General features: G+C 46.6%; 1 protein-coding gene across 2 annotated transcripts in view; it reads left to right on the top strand.

Moving 5' to 3' along the window:
* The first annotated feature begins 6,612 nt into the window (after positions 1-6,612).
* LOC107158893 (zinc finger protein 665-like) overlaps positions 6,613-9,134 on the top strand; it is a 15,069-nt gene continuing 12,547 nt past the window's right edge. For both annotated transcript variants that reach the window (XM_015505380.2, XM_048791620.1), the window contains exon 1: positions 6,613-6,746. The gene's annotated coding sequence lies outside the window, so the exon portion shown is untranslated. The remainder of the gene's footprint in view (positions 6,747-9,134) is intronic.

Genomic DNA, 9,134 nt, shown 5'->3' on the forward strand with positions numbered 1-9,134 from the left:
AAGGGGGGGGGGCGGGGGGGAACTGGGGATGTGGCTCAATGGTTCAGTGCTCCTGGTTTCTATCCGCAGTACACCCCCCCCAAAAAAAATCAGACAATTAAAATTAGACATGAAAGAAGGAAGATCACAACTGATATCCTAGAAATGAACATAATTGTTCATGACTCTCCTGTAATTATTTTTTGAGACATTATAATACATACATTTACATGCCAGCAAAGCCAACAGATTGGATTACCCAGAAAAAAATGAATACATTCTTAGAAACATACAACCTACCAAGACATCATTGTAAAGAAATAAAAATATAACAGGTTGATAACAATAGTAAGAGTGAAGAATAATCAAACCTTCCCCAAAAGAAAAGTTAGGAGCAGATAACTTCACTGGAAAATTCTAACAAATGTTTAAAAAGAATTAACAGCAGGCTGGGGTTGTGGCTCAGTGGTAGAGTGCTTGCCTAGCATGCATGAGGCGCTGGGGTCCATCCTCAGCACCACATAAAAATGAAATACAGATATTGTGTCTACCTATAACTAAAAATTAAATCTTAAAAAAAAAAGAATTAACAGCAATCTTCAAATTCTTCCAAAGATTTGGAGGAGGAAGATTTCCACGCTTAGTTTATTGAGCCAGCATCACTCTGATGCCAAAGCCAGACAAAGAGATCATTAGGAAAAAAAATTACATACCAATATCCCCAAGGATGTAAAATTCCTCAGTAAAACACTAGCAAAACAAAATTTTATTATTATTTTTAGTTGTAGATGGACATAATACTTTTATTTATTTGTATGTGGTGCAGAGGATCAAGCCCAGTTCCTCACATATGCTAGGCAAGCGCTCTGCCACTGAATCACAACTCCAGCCCCATAGCAAACCAAATTTAACAGCACATTAAGGAATTATAACAATAAAGTAATGTTTATTGATAGAAGGCAAGAATGGTGTTCAACATAAGAAAATCAATCAATATAATGTAGGACATTCATGTAGTAAGGGGCAAAATCCACATGGTCATCTCAATTGGTGCAGAAAAAGCAATGGAGAAGTCAGCAATCTTTCATGAAAAAAAAAAAAAAACATTCAACAAACCAGAAACAGAAGGAAGCTACCTCAAAATAGTAAAAGCCATATATGAAAAGCCCACAGCTAAAAATCATACTCAATGGTGAAAAACTGAAAATGTTTTCTCATAAAAATAATGCAAATATAAATAAGGTACTCTGCTAACTAGAGAGTACTAAAAGTCCTAACCAGAGCAATCAGACAGGAAAAAGAAATGCAGGAAGGGCACAGTGGTGCACACCTGTGATCCCAGCAACTCAGGAGACGAGGCAGGAGGATGGCAAGTTCCAAGTCAGCCTTAGCAACTTAGAAAGGCCCTAAGCAACTTAGCAAGACCCTGTCTCAAAATAAAATACAAAAAGGAATGAGGATAAGAGTCAGTGGTAAATCACCCCTGGATTCAATCCCTGGTACAAAAATAAATAAATAAATAAACAAGCAAACAAACAAACAAGACTGTAAAATGGGGAAAGGACAGTCTTGTGAACTTGTAAATAGTGATGGGAAAACTAGATACCCACATGCTGAAGAACAAAGTTGAAAGGCTTAAATTATACCATGTGTAAAAATTAACTCACAACAAGTTAAAAACCTAAACTTAAGATGTAAAACTGAAAAAAATCATAGAAGAAATTATAGGAAAAAAGCTTCAAAACATTTTATTTGACACTGATTTTTTTTTTAAATCTGACACTAATAGCACAGGCAAGAAAAGCAAAAAACAAACAAAAAAATGGTATATCGGAACTTTGAAAGCTCGTGTGTATCAAATAACACAGAGTGAAAGGTGGGGAGAGGGGGCATGGGGCTAGGAAAGATGATGGAATGAGATGGACGTCCTTACCCTAGGTACATGTATGACTGCATGAATGGTGTGACTCTACATCATGTGCTGAGAAACTGATGTGACTCTATTTTTGAGAAACCAGCCTCTACCACAGAGCAAAGCCTGTCCAAGGAAGGGGGCATGACCCTTGTCCTTGGAAAAACCCACAGAGCACTCCTAGGCACATGCCCACCCTGCTGAGTTGTTTGTCTGCAAATAACAGGAGAGATCTGCTGTGCCCGGTGTCCCTGACTCAGTCAGGCTAGGTGAGGACCCATAGCAACCCCCTAGCAACCTCCAATCAGCATGAGTCAGGGAAATACCTGGGATGCCTGATAACCCCCCAGTAGTTTATGGTGGTTGATAACATGTTGGGAAACCATGCAGTTTAGCACGAACACACTTCACCCTTCGTGGCCTAAAATCAGTTCAAAGGAATCCCCCTCTTGTACTAACCAATCACCCCTCCCCAACTTGTTCCCGCCAGTGAATGTGCTAATCAATGTTAAGAGTTGTTGTTTGACTTTCCCGAGGTGTGAAATGATTTGCTGTGTGATGTTGTGACGCATAGAGTATCCCCCCAAAATCTATAAAATCTCACTGGACAAAGGACCGGGACTCACTCCCTGGGACCGCTGCATCGGGAATGGTTGTGAGTCCAGGCTCGAGCTTGCAAAAAAGACTCTTGTGTGCTTGCATCGTATTCGGCTCCTGGAGGTCTATTGGGGTCCCATGAATCTGACATAACAGTGCCACCTGTCTGCCCTCAGCACCAGAGACAAGCCTTTCCCAAATTCCCCAGGCCCTGGCTGTAACTCAAGGCCAGGGAATCTAGGGAAAGGCATGGGGGTAGCTGAGAGTCCCTATATATGCAGGCATCTGCCTCTTGGCCCTTCTGCGAGAGGTCCCTGAAAATCTCCCCATGGTTCAATATGACCTTCCTTGAATAGAGTGCCCCAGACATAAGGAAGAAGCTTCAGTGGGTGGAGCGAACAATTGACATAAACCTTACAGCTAGTTAATATTACCTTTCAAGTATAATAAGTCCTGGAGGAACAGAAACTATCTGACTTGATCACAAGAACTGGGGTTTGAGGGGAGGCTTTTGGAACTGGAATTAGACAGGCACACAAGCAAGGGTTGAATTCAGAGGCTTCCTTCAGAGCCCTTTCTTCACCCTTCTCAAGATAACCTGCCCCTGCTCCAACCTATTGCTAAGGAAACCGGTCTCAGGGATTGTCCCTCCCAATAGGGAGTTGTTGATTACACCCCAACTTGGCCCCTCCAACCTATCTGCTTCTTGCCTTTTGGCCATCCCATCTGAGCATCTCCTAAGCCTAATCACATACACAGGAAGGAGAGAGGGAGAGGAGGAGAGCAGGAGAACAAAGGAAGCCTAGGACATATAAAAAGGCAAAACACTCTCGTGTCTTGGGATACCGGGATACCAGCTGTGACCCCCTTCTCCGGTGGGAGAAGTCTATGTTACCCCTTTTTAAATAAGCCTTGCTTTATATGCTTGCCTCAGGGTGCTTCTCTAATTATACTTCAATAAGTGAAGAAGCAGGACTTATCGCTTTCACACTGCCTCAGTTTCCCAAAAGGTTCCAGTCCTGCAACACCTCCATTGAAAATCAGTTTATGCCTGTGTATTTTTAAATGTGAGGACCTCATAGATCCAATGACTGCTACCATAAGATAAAAGTCCAGCAAGAGCCTCTGGGCACAATTCACAGTGGGAACTCATTTAAAGTTGATGGTATTGTTATCTTGTTACCAGCTCATTTCAAAAATCCTGACCAGACTTACTTCCTTTTGTTCAGATACCCTACTTAGGTATACTTTATATACTCCCCAATTCCCCAGGCCCCTTCCCAAATGGTACCCACATCTGCCCCCCTCACCTGCTAACCAGAAGTTTCTGCTTTGACAGTATCAAAACAGAAAAATGTTTTGATTTTGTCATGTCTCTTCTTTTTCTTCCCTTGTGAAAATGTAATTTATGTGAATGTGACTATTTTTTATATACAATCTGGTAATTTTCCACTTTTATGAAATGTATCTTGTGATTATGATTGCTTCTTCTTCCCCTCCCCCACCCCTTTTGTGGTTTTTAGCTTTATAAGCCTGTCCTTACCCTCAATTAGGGTCAATGGGTGGCAAGAGGTTTAGATCTCTGCATCTCAGCCGCCAGCAATAAAGCTTCCTGTCCCACCATAAGACTGACCCAGTGATTTATTACTAATGAGCCACAACAGTATCCTGATAAAGATAAGAATGACTATTTAGGCTTAACAACATCCTGTGCTCCAAACCCTTGAATGCAACCTAGGAAAAGCAAGGTTAAGGCAAAGCTTTTTGTATATGCCAGATTGTCTGATCTCTCCCCTGAGATAAGATTTGTGGTATAATACTTAAATAATCTCACCGAAAAACAGCTACCCCTGCATTTACAAGTGCCATTGGAAAATACCCTCCTTTGCCAACACAAAGTGTTTTGCCATTCTGCTGATGGCCTGATAAAAAAAAGTGATCAAGAAGCTAGGGGGCGCTGGGGTTGTGGCTCAGTGATAGAGCGCTTGCTTAGCATCTGTGGGGCCCTGGATTGGATCCTCAGCACCCTGTAAAATAAAGGTATTGTGTCCAACTACAACTAAAAAGAAAAAAAAAAGCAGCAGTTAGGGGATGTGGTTTAGCAGGACAGCTCTTGCCTAACAGTGCAGAAGGCCCAGGGTTCAATCCCCCCACACCATAAAAAATACAAATAAAAGGGGGGGGGAGAAAGAACAAAATAGCGCCATCTTTTAAATACATCAAATTCAATGATACTTCAAATATTAAGATGAACGAGTAGGGAAAACATACGACTTACTTTCAACATTTGAATTTATTTCATGCCTCTGTGCATTGCTGTGTTATGCTCGAATTCGGGACCCCCAAAAGACCACCAGAGACCCAAGATCGATGTAAGCAGCAAAGAGGTGTTTATTGCGAGCTAGCTCGGTCCTCCGCGCGCACACAGCAACTGGCGACACTAAGAGGCCCCAAGCCCAGGGTTTGCAGCAGTTTTATACATTCTTTGGAGAAGGCAGGGACTTCACATACATCATAGCATCTCTTAGCAAATCATCACACACCGCTGGAAAATCAAATAACAACTCTAAAACATGACTAGCACATTCACTGGCGGGAACAAGTTGGAGAGGGGTGATTGGTCAGTACAAAAGGGGTATTCATTTGAACTGATTGGTTTAAGCCAAGAGGGGTGTACGTGCTGAACTACATGGTTTCCCATCATGTTATCAACCACCATAAACTACTGGGAGGGTCATCTGACATCCCAGGTATCTCCCTGTCTCATGCTGATTGGTGGCTGCTAGGGGGCTGCTATGGATCCCCACCTAGCCTGACTGAGTCAGGGACACCTGGCACAGCAGATCTCTCCTGTTATTTGTAGATAAACAACTTAGCAGGGTGGGAATGTGCCTAGGAGTGCTCTGTGTGTTTTTCCAAGGACAAAGGTGATGTCCCTTCCTTGGACAGGCTTTGCTCTGAGGTAGAGGCTGGTTTTTCAGCTGTTTTTATGCAACATATTTTATTTAGACTAAATAAGGCCAAGGTAAAATATTGCTAGAGACTTATGAGTATATTTGAAACATTATCTATTGACTAGATGACATCAACCTTGATATTCTGAAAAACAACAAAAACAAACAACAGCAATAACAAAAACAGACCAATGTGATCTTCCTTGTGCTCCAGGATTAAGCGAACTGAACTACCAGGCAGAGTTGGCCCCATGTATTTCCCTTGTTCACCATTTACAAAGTTTCCTTTATTTCAGTATTTTATTGTTATTGTTCTGTCGTTGTGGTTGTTTTGCTTTACTGAGGATTGAACCCGGGTGCACTTCTACCACTGAGCCACTTAATGGGCTCTTTTTTAAAATTTTGAGACAGGGTCTTGCTAAATTGCGGTGCACACCACTAATTTGCTGAGGCTGATCTTGAATTTGCAATCCTCCTGCCTCAGTCTCCAGAGACATTGGGATTAAAGGTATGTGACACCACGCCCGGTTTCCTGTTTGTTTTTGTTGTTGTTGTTGTTTTGTTTTTTAAGTGACTTAATTTCTAAACGTGGGAATTATGTAGATCCAGTGTCCGCTCCTAGTTAATCCTGCCCCCTCACCCGCCCGGGAGATCTGTATGCAGACCTCAGTTTCCTCAGCCTCAGGGGGAGGTCAGGCTTCCAACGCCCAGGATAAGGGCAGTGATTTTAGAAACATGCACAAAAGAGCACAGTGCGGTGATGCATGCCTCTAATCCCAGTGGTTCCCGGAGGCTGAGGCAGGAGGACTGTGAGTTCAAAGCCAGTCTCAGCATCGGTGAGGCCCTAAGCAACTCAGTGACTCCCTGTCTCCAAAGACCACAAGACCTGCCTTGCCAGGTCCCTGCTTCAGGCTGCCCCAGACCAGGCGCGGCCTCCCGCTAGCCCCGCCCCCTGCCCGTCACGCCCGCCCAAGGTGCGGTCCCGGGAGGGCCTTCCACAGGCCCCCTCCTTCCGCGTCAGGCTCCGCCCATCACCGCGGTCTCAGGCACAGCATCCCGCCAGCCACGCCTCCTACGCGCCACGCCCACCCGCCATGGCGGCCTCCCTGGCCCCGCCCCTCCGTCACGCCCCGCCCACCAACGCGGTCCCGCCCCGCCTGGACTCGCGGATCCACTCGCGTTTCCTGACCACGGCTCGGCCCTGCCCATCACGTCCCGGTCCCGCCCACGCTTCCTCCCGGCTGCCCGCGGGGCTCCCGGCAGACCCGGAAGCGGATCGCGGAATGAAGGTCACAGCTTGGCTCGTGAGTTCCCTTGCTCTATGATCTCGGCACTTCACGGTCCCCTGCGCGCCCGTGGCCGGGACGCGGGTCGCAACAGACCTCCGCGTCCCCGCACCGCGCCCTCCACCCCGAGTCAGTCCCATCTCTGCGGGAGAACCGGGTCGGCCTGAAGCCCCGGCGCGGGTCCCACAGGTGTCCAGCCCGGCCGCGTGGACGCTCCGCTTGGCGCCGCTCCCTCCCGCCGACGGTGGCCTTCCCAGCTCGCGGGTCCTCGGCGCTGCACGCCCAGCCCGCCCTGCGCGCTCCTCCGCAGATCCTCCTGGCCATTGAGGTCTACAGCCCAGCCTGTGCCAAGCCGGGCCTGCCCTCCTCTGACCAGACCCTGCCAGTCCTTCTCACCGGGCCCTGTCCTCACCTAACCCTGTCCCCCTCCCCAGGCCCTGTCCTCACCCAGCCCTATCTTCCTGGCCCTGCCCTCCTTCCCAGAACCTGGCGACCTGGGCCTGGGTGGTGACTTCCAGGATTCTCACACCCCAGATTCCCAGGGAAAATGTGCTCCTTTGGAGGTGGGCAGAGGGCTCAGAAGAAAGAGATGGACCAGAAATGAGAGAAAAGGGAAAACAGACCCTTAACACAGATGGCAAGGGATTGCAGAGAGAGGGCATAAGAGTGAAAGAAGAGGCCATAAAGCAGCAGAGAGAAGAAATCTAGAATCGCAATCTCCACAGAGGTGAAGGACAGCCACTCAGGGAAAAATAAAACCTGGAGGGACCTCTGGCAGAGCATGGGAGGAGAGGACAGATAATCTGCATGGCAGAGGGGAACTGTGGTACTGGGACAAGAAGAGGGGTAACATGTGACAAGGGGAGCCCAGGGAGGAGCACTTCAGGAAGGGATGTGGGTGTTCAGAGCATGGGGACAGGGGCCTGCAGCAGGCAGGGCAGAGGGAGCCTGTAGATGGGGAAGAAAGAGGTAGAGATCTGTGGAGATTGGGGACAGTCAGGGGACTGGGCAGAAAGACTGACTGGAGGTGAAGGGAGTTGCAGGAATGGGGAAGATCAGATGGAGGGAAGGAATAGAGGGAAGAGGGGGAGAAACCAGGAGAGGAGAGAGAAGCAAAGGGAGCAGGACCCAGGATGGGGGAAGAAATGAGAGTGGAGGTGAGAATGGAGATGATGAGAGGGAGGGAGGGAAGCAGCAATGAAGATGGGGACCCGGGTGCAGATGGTGACTTGATTAGATGGGCATGGTGAAGCTGAAGTGTAATGATTTCTATGTTTATAATTCAACAAATTAAAATTTGTGCTTAAATTATGTCTTTACATGAGGATAACAATTGCAAAACTGTCTGGATTTGTCTATTTTAAAACTATTGGTACAAATAACTTCCATATTCAGCCAGAAGGCAGGGTCTGACCCATTCAGTTTGGGGTCGGTCTCTTCTGTTTTCCTGGGATAGTGTAGTGTGGGTGAGTGTGAGATAACAAAGAAAAACCAGAATTCCTACTCAGGACAGGAGGCTCTCAAGGTCAAGGCCCCAACAATGTAGGCAGACTGTCTGAAAATTTATAAAAGGGTTGCGGGTTGGGGGTAGCTCAGTGGTAGAGCACATGTCAATTCAATTCCCAGTACCATAAAATATGTGGGGATTTCTTCCCATTCATAAGCAGTTCTCCTTAAGACAACAATTTAGTGTTCTATAATTTAACTGAGATCTGGCATTCACTGCCTGGAGATACGATCAGATGCCACCGTTTGAAGGTTCAGTATAGAAGCACTGCCCCCCAGTTTAGATGCCAGTCTCATGATCAGGTTGGAACTTGGACTTTAGTCAACTGGATATACATCCTGGATTCCCATGACGCCTGCTAAGCTTCTATTACTTTTCTAGTTCAACACCCAGTGTGCAGGGAACACTTGATAAAGTTTATCCACTTGTTATAAGGGATACAGATGAACAGCCAGATAGGCCCCCTGTAGTCTTCAACGTTTTCAGGTAGGGTGGCCTTGTACTTCCTGGGGCTTAGGTGAACATCTCTGCTTATTATCTACAATATTGAAGATACTACAGTATGTTTTAAGTTATAAAATAAAGAATAAACTGTATGTTTACCTAAGACAGGTGAGGAAATGGATTTTAAACTTCATTTAGGTGAATAGAAATGTCAGACCTCAGTCCTACCTGCTCTGCTTCCCCAGGGCCTCTGCCCTCATCTCCTGCTGTGTCCTCTGCTTGCTCACTTTCAGCCACATGGCCTCTTTCCTTTCTCTGGCTGGAGGTTGCTCCAGCCTCAGGGCCTTCACTGGGTCCTGTCCCTCTACCTAGCCCTCTACCTGGCCCCTGGGCTGCAGGTCTTTGTTCTGACATCACTTGCTCCATGGAGACTTCTGTGACTGCCCCCCCCCCCC

Source organism: Marmota marmota, unplaced genomic scaffold (assembly GCF_001458135.2).
Source record: "Marmota marmota marmota unplaced genomic scaffold, marMar, whole genome shotgun sequence".
Taxonomy (NCBI): domain Eukaryota; kingdom Metazoa; phylum Chordata; class Mammalia; order Rodentia; family Sciuridae; genus Marmota; species Marmota marmota.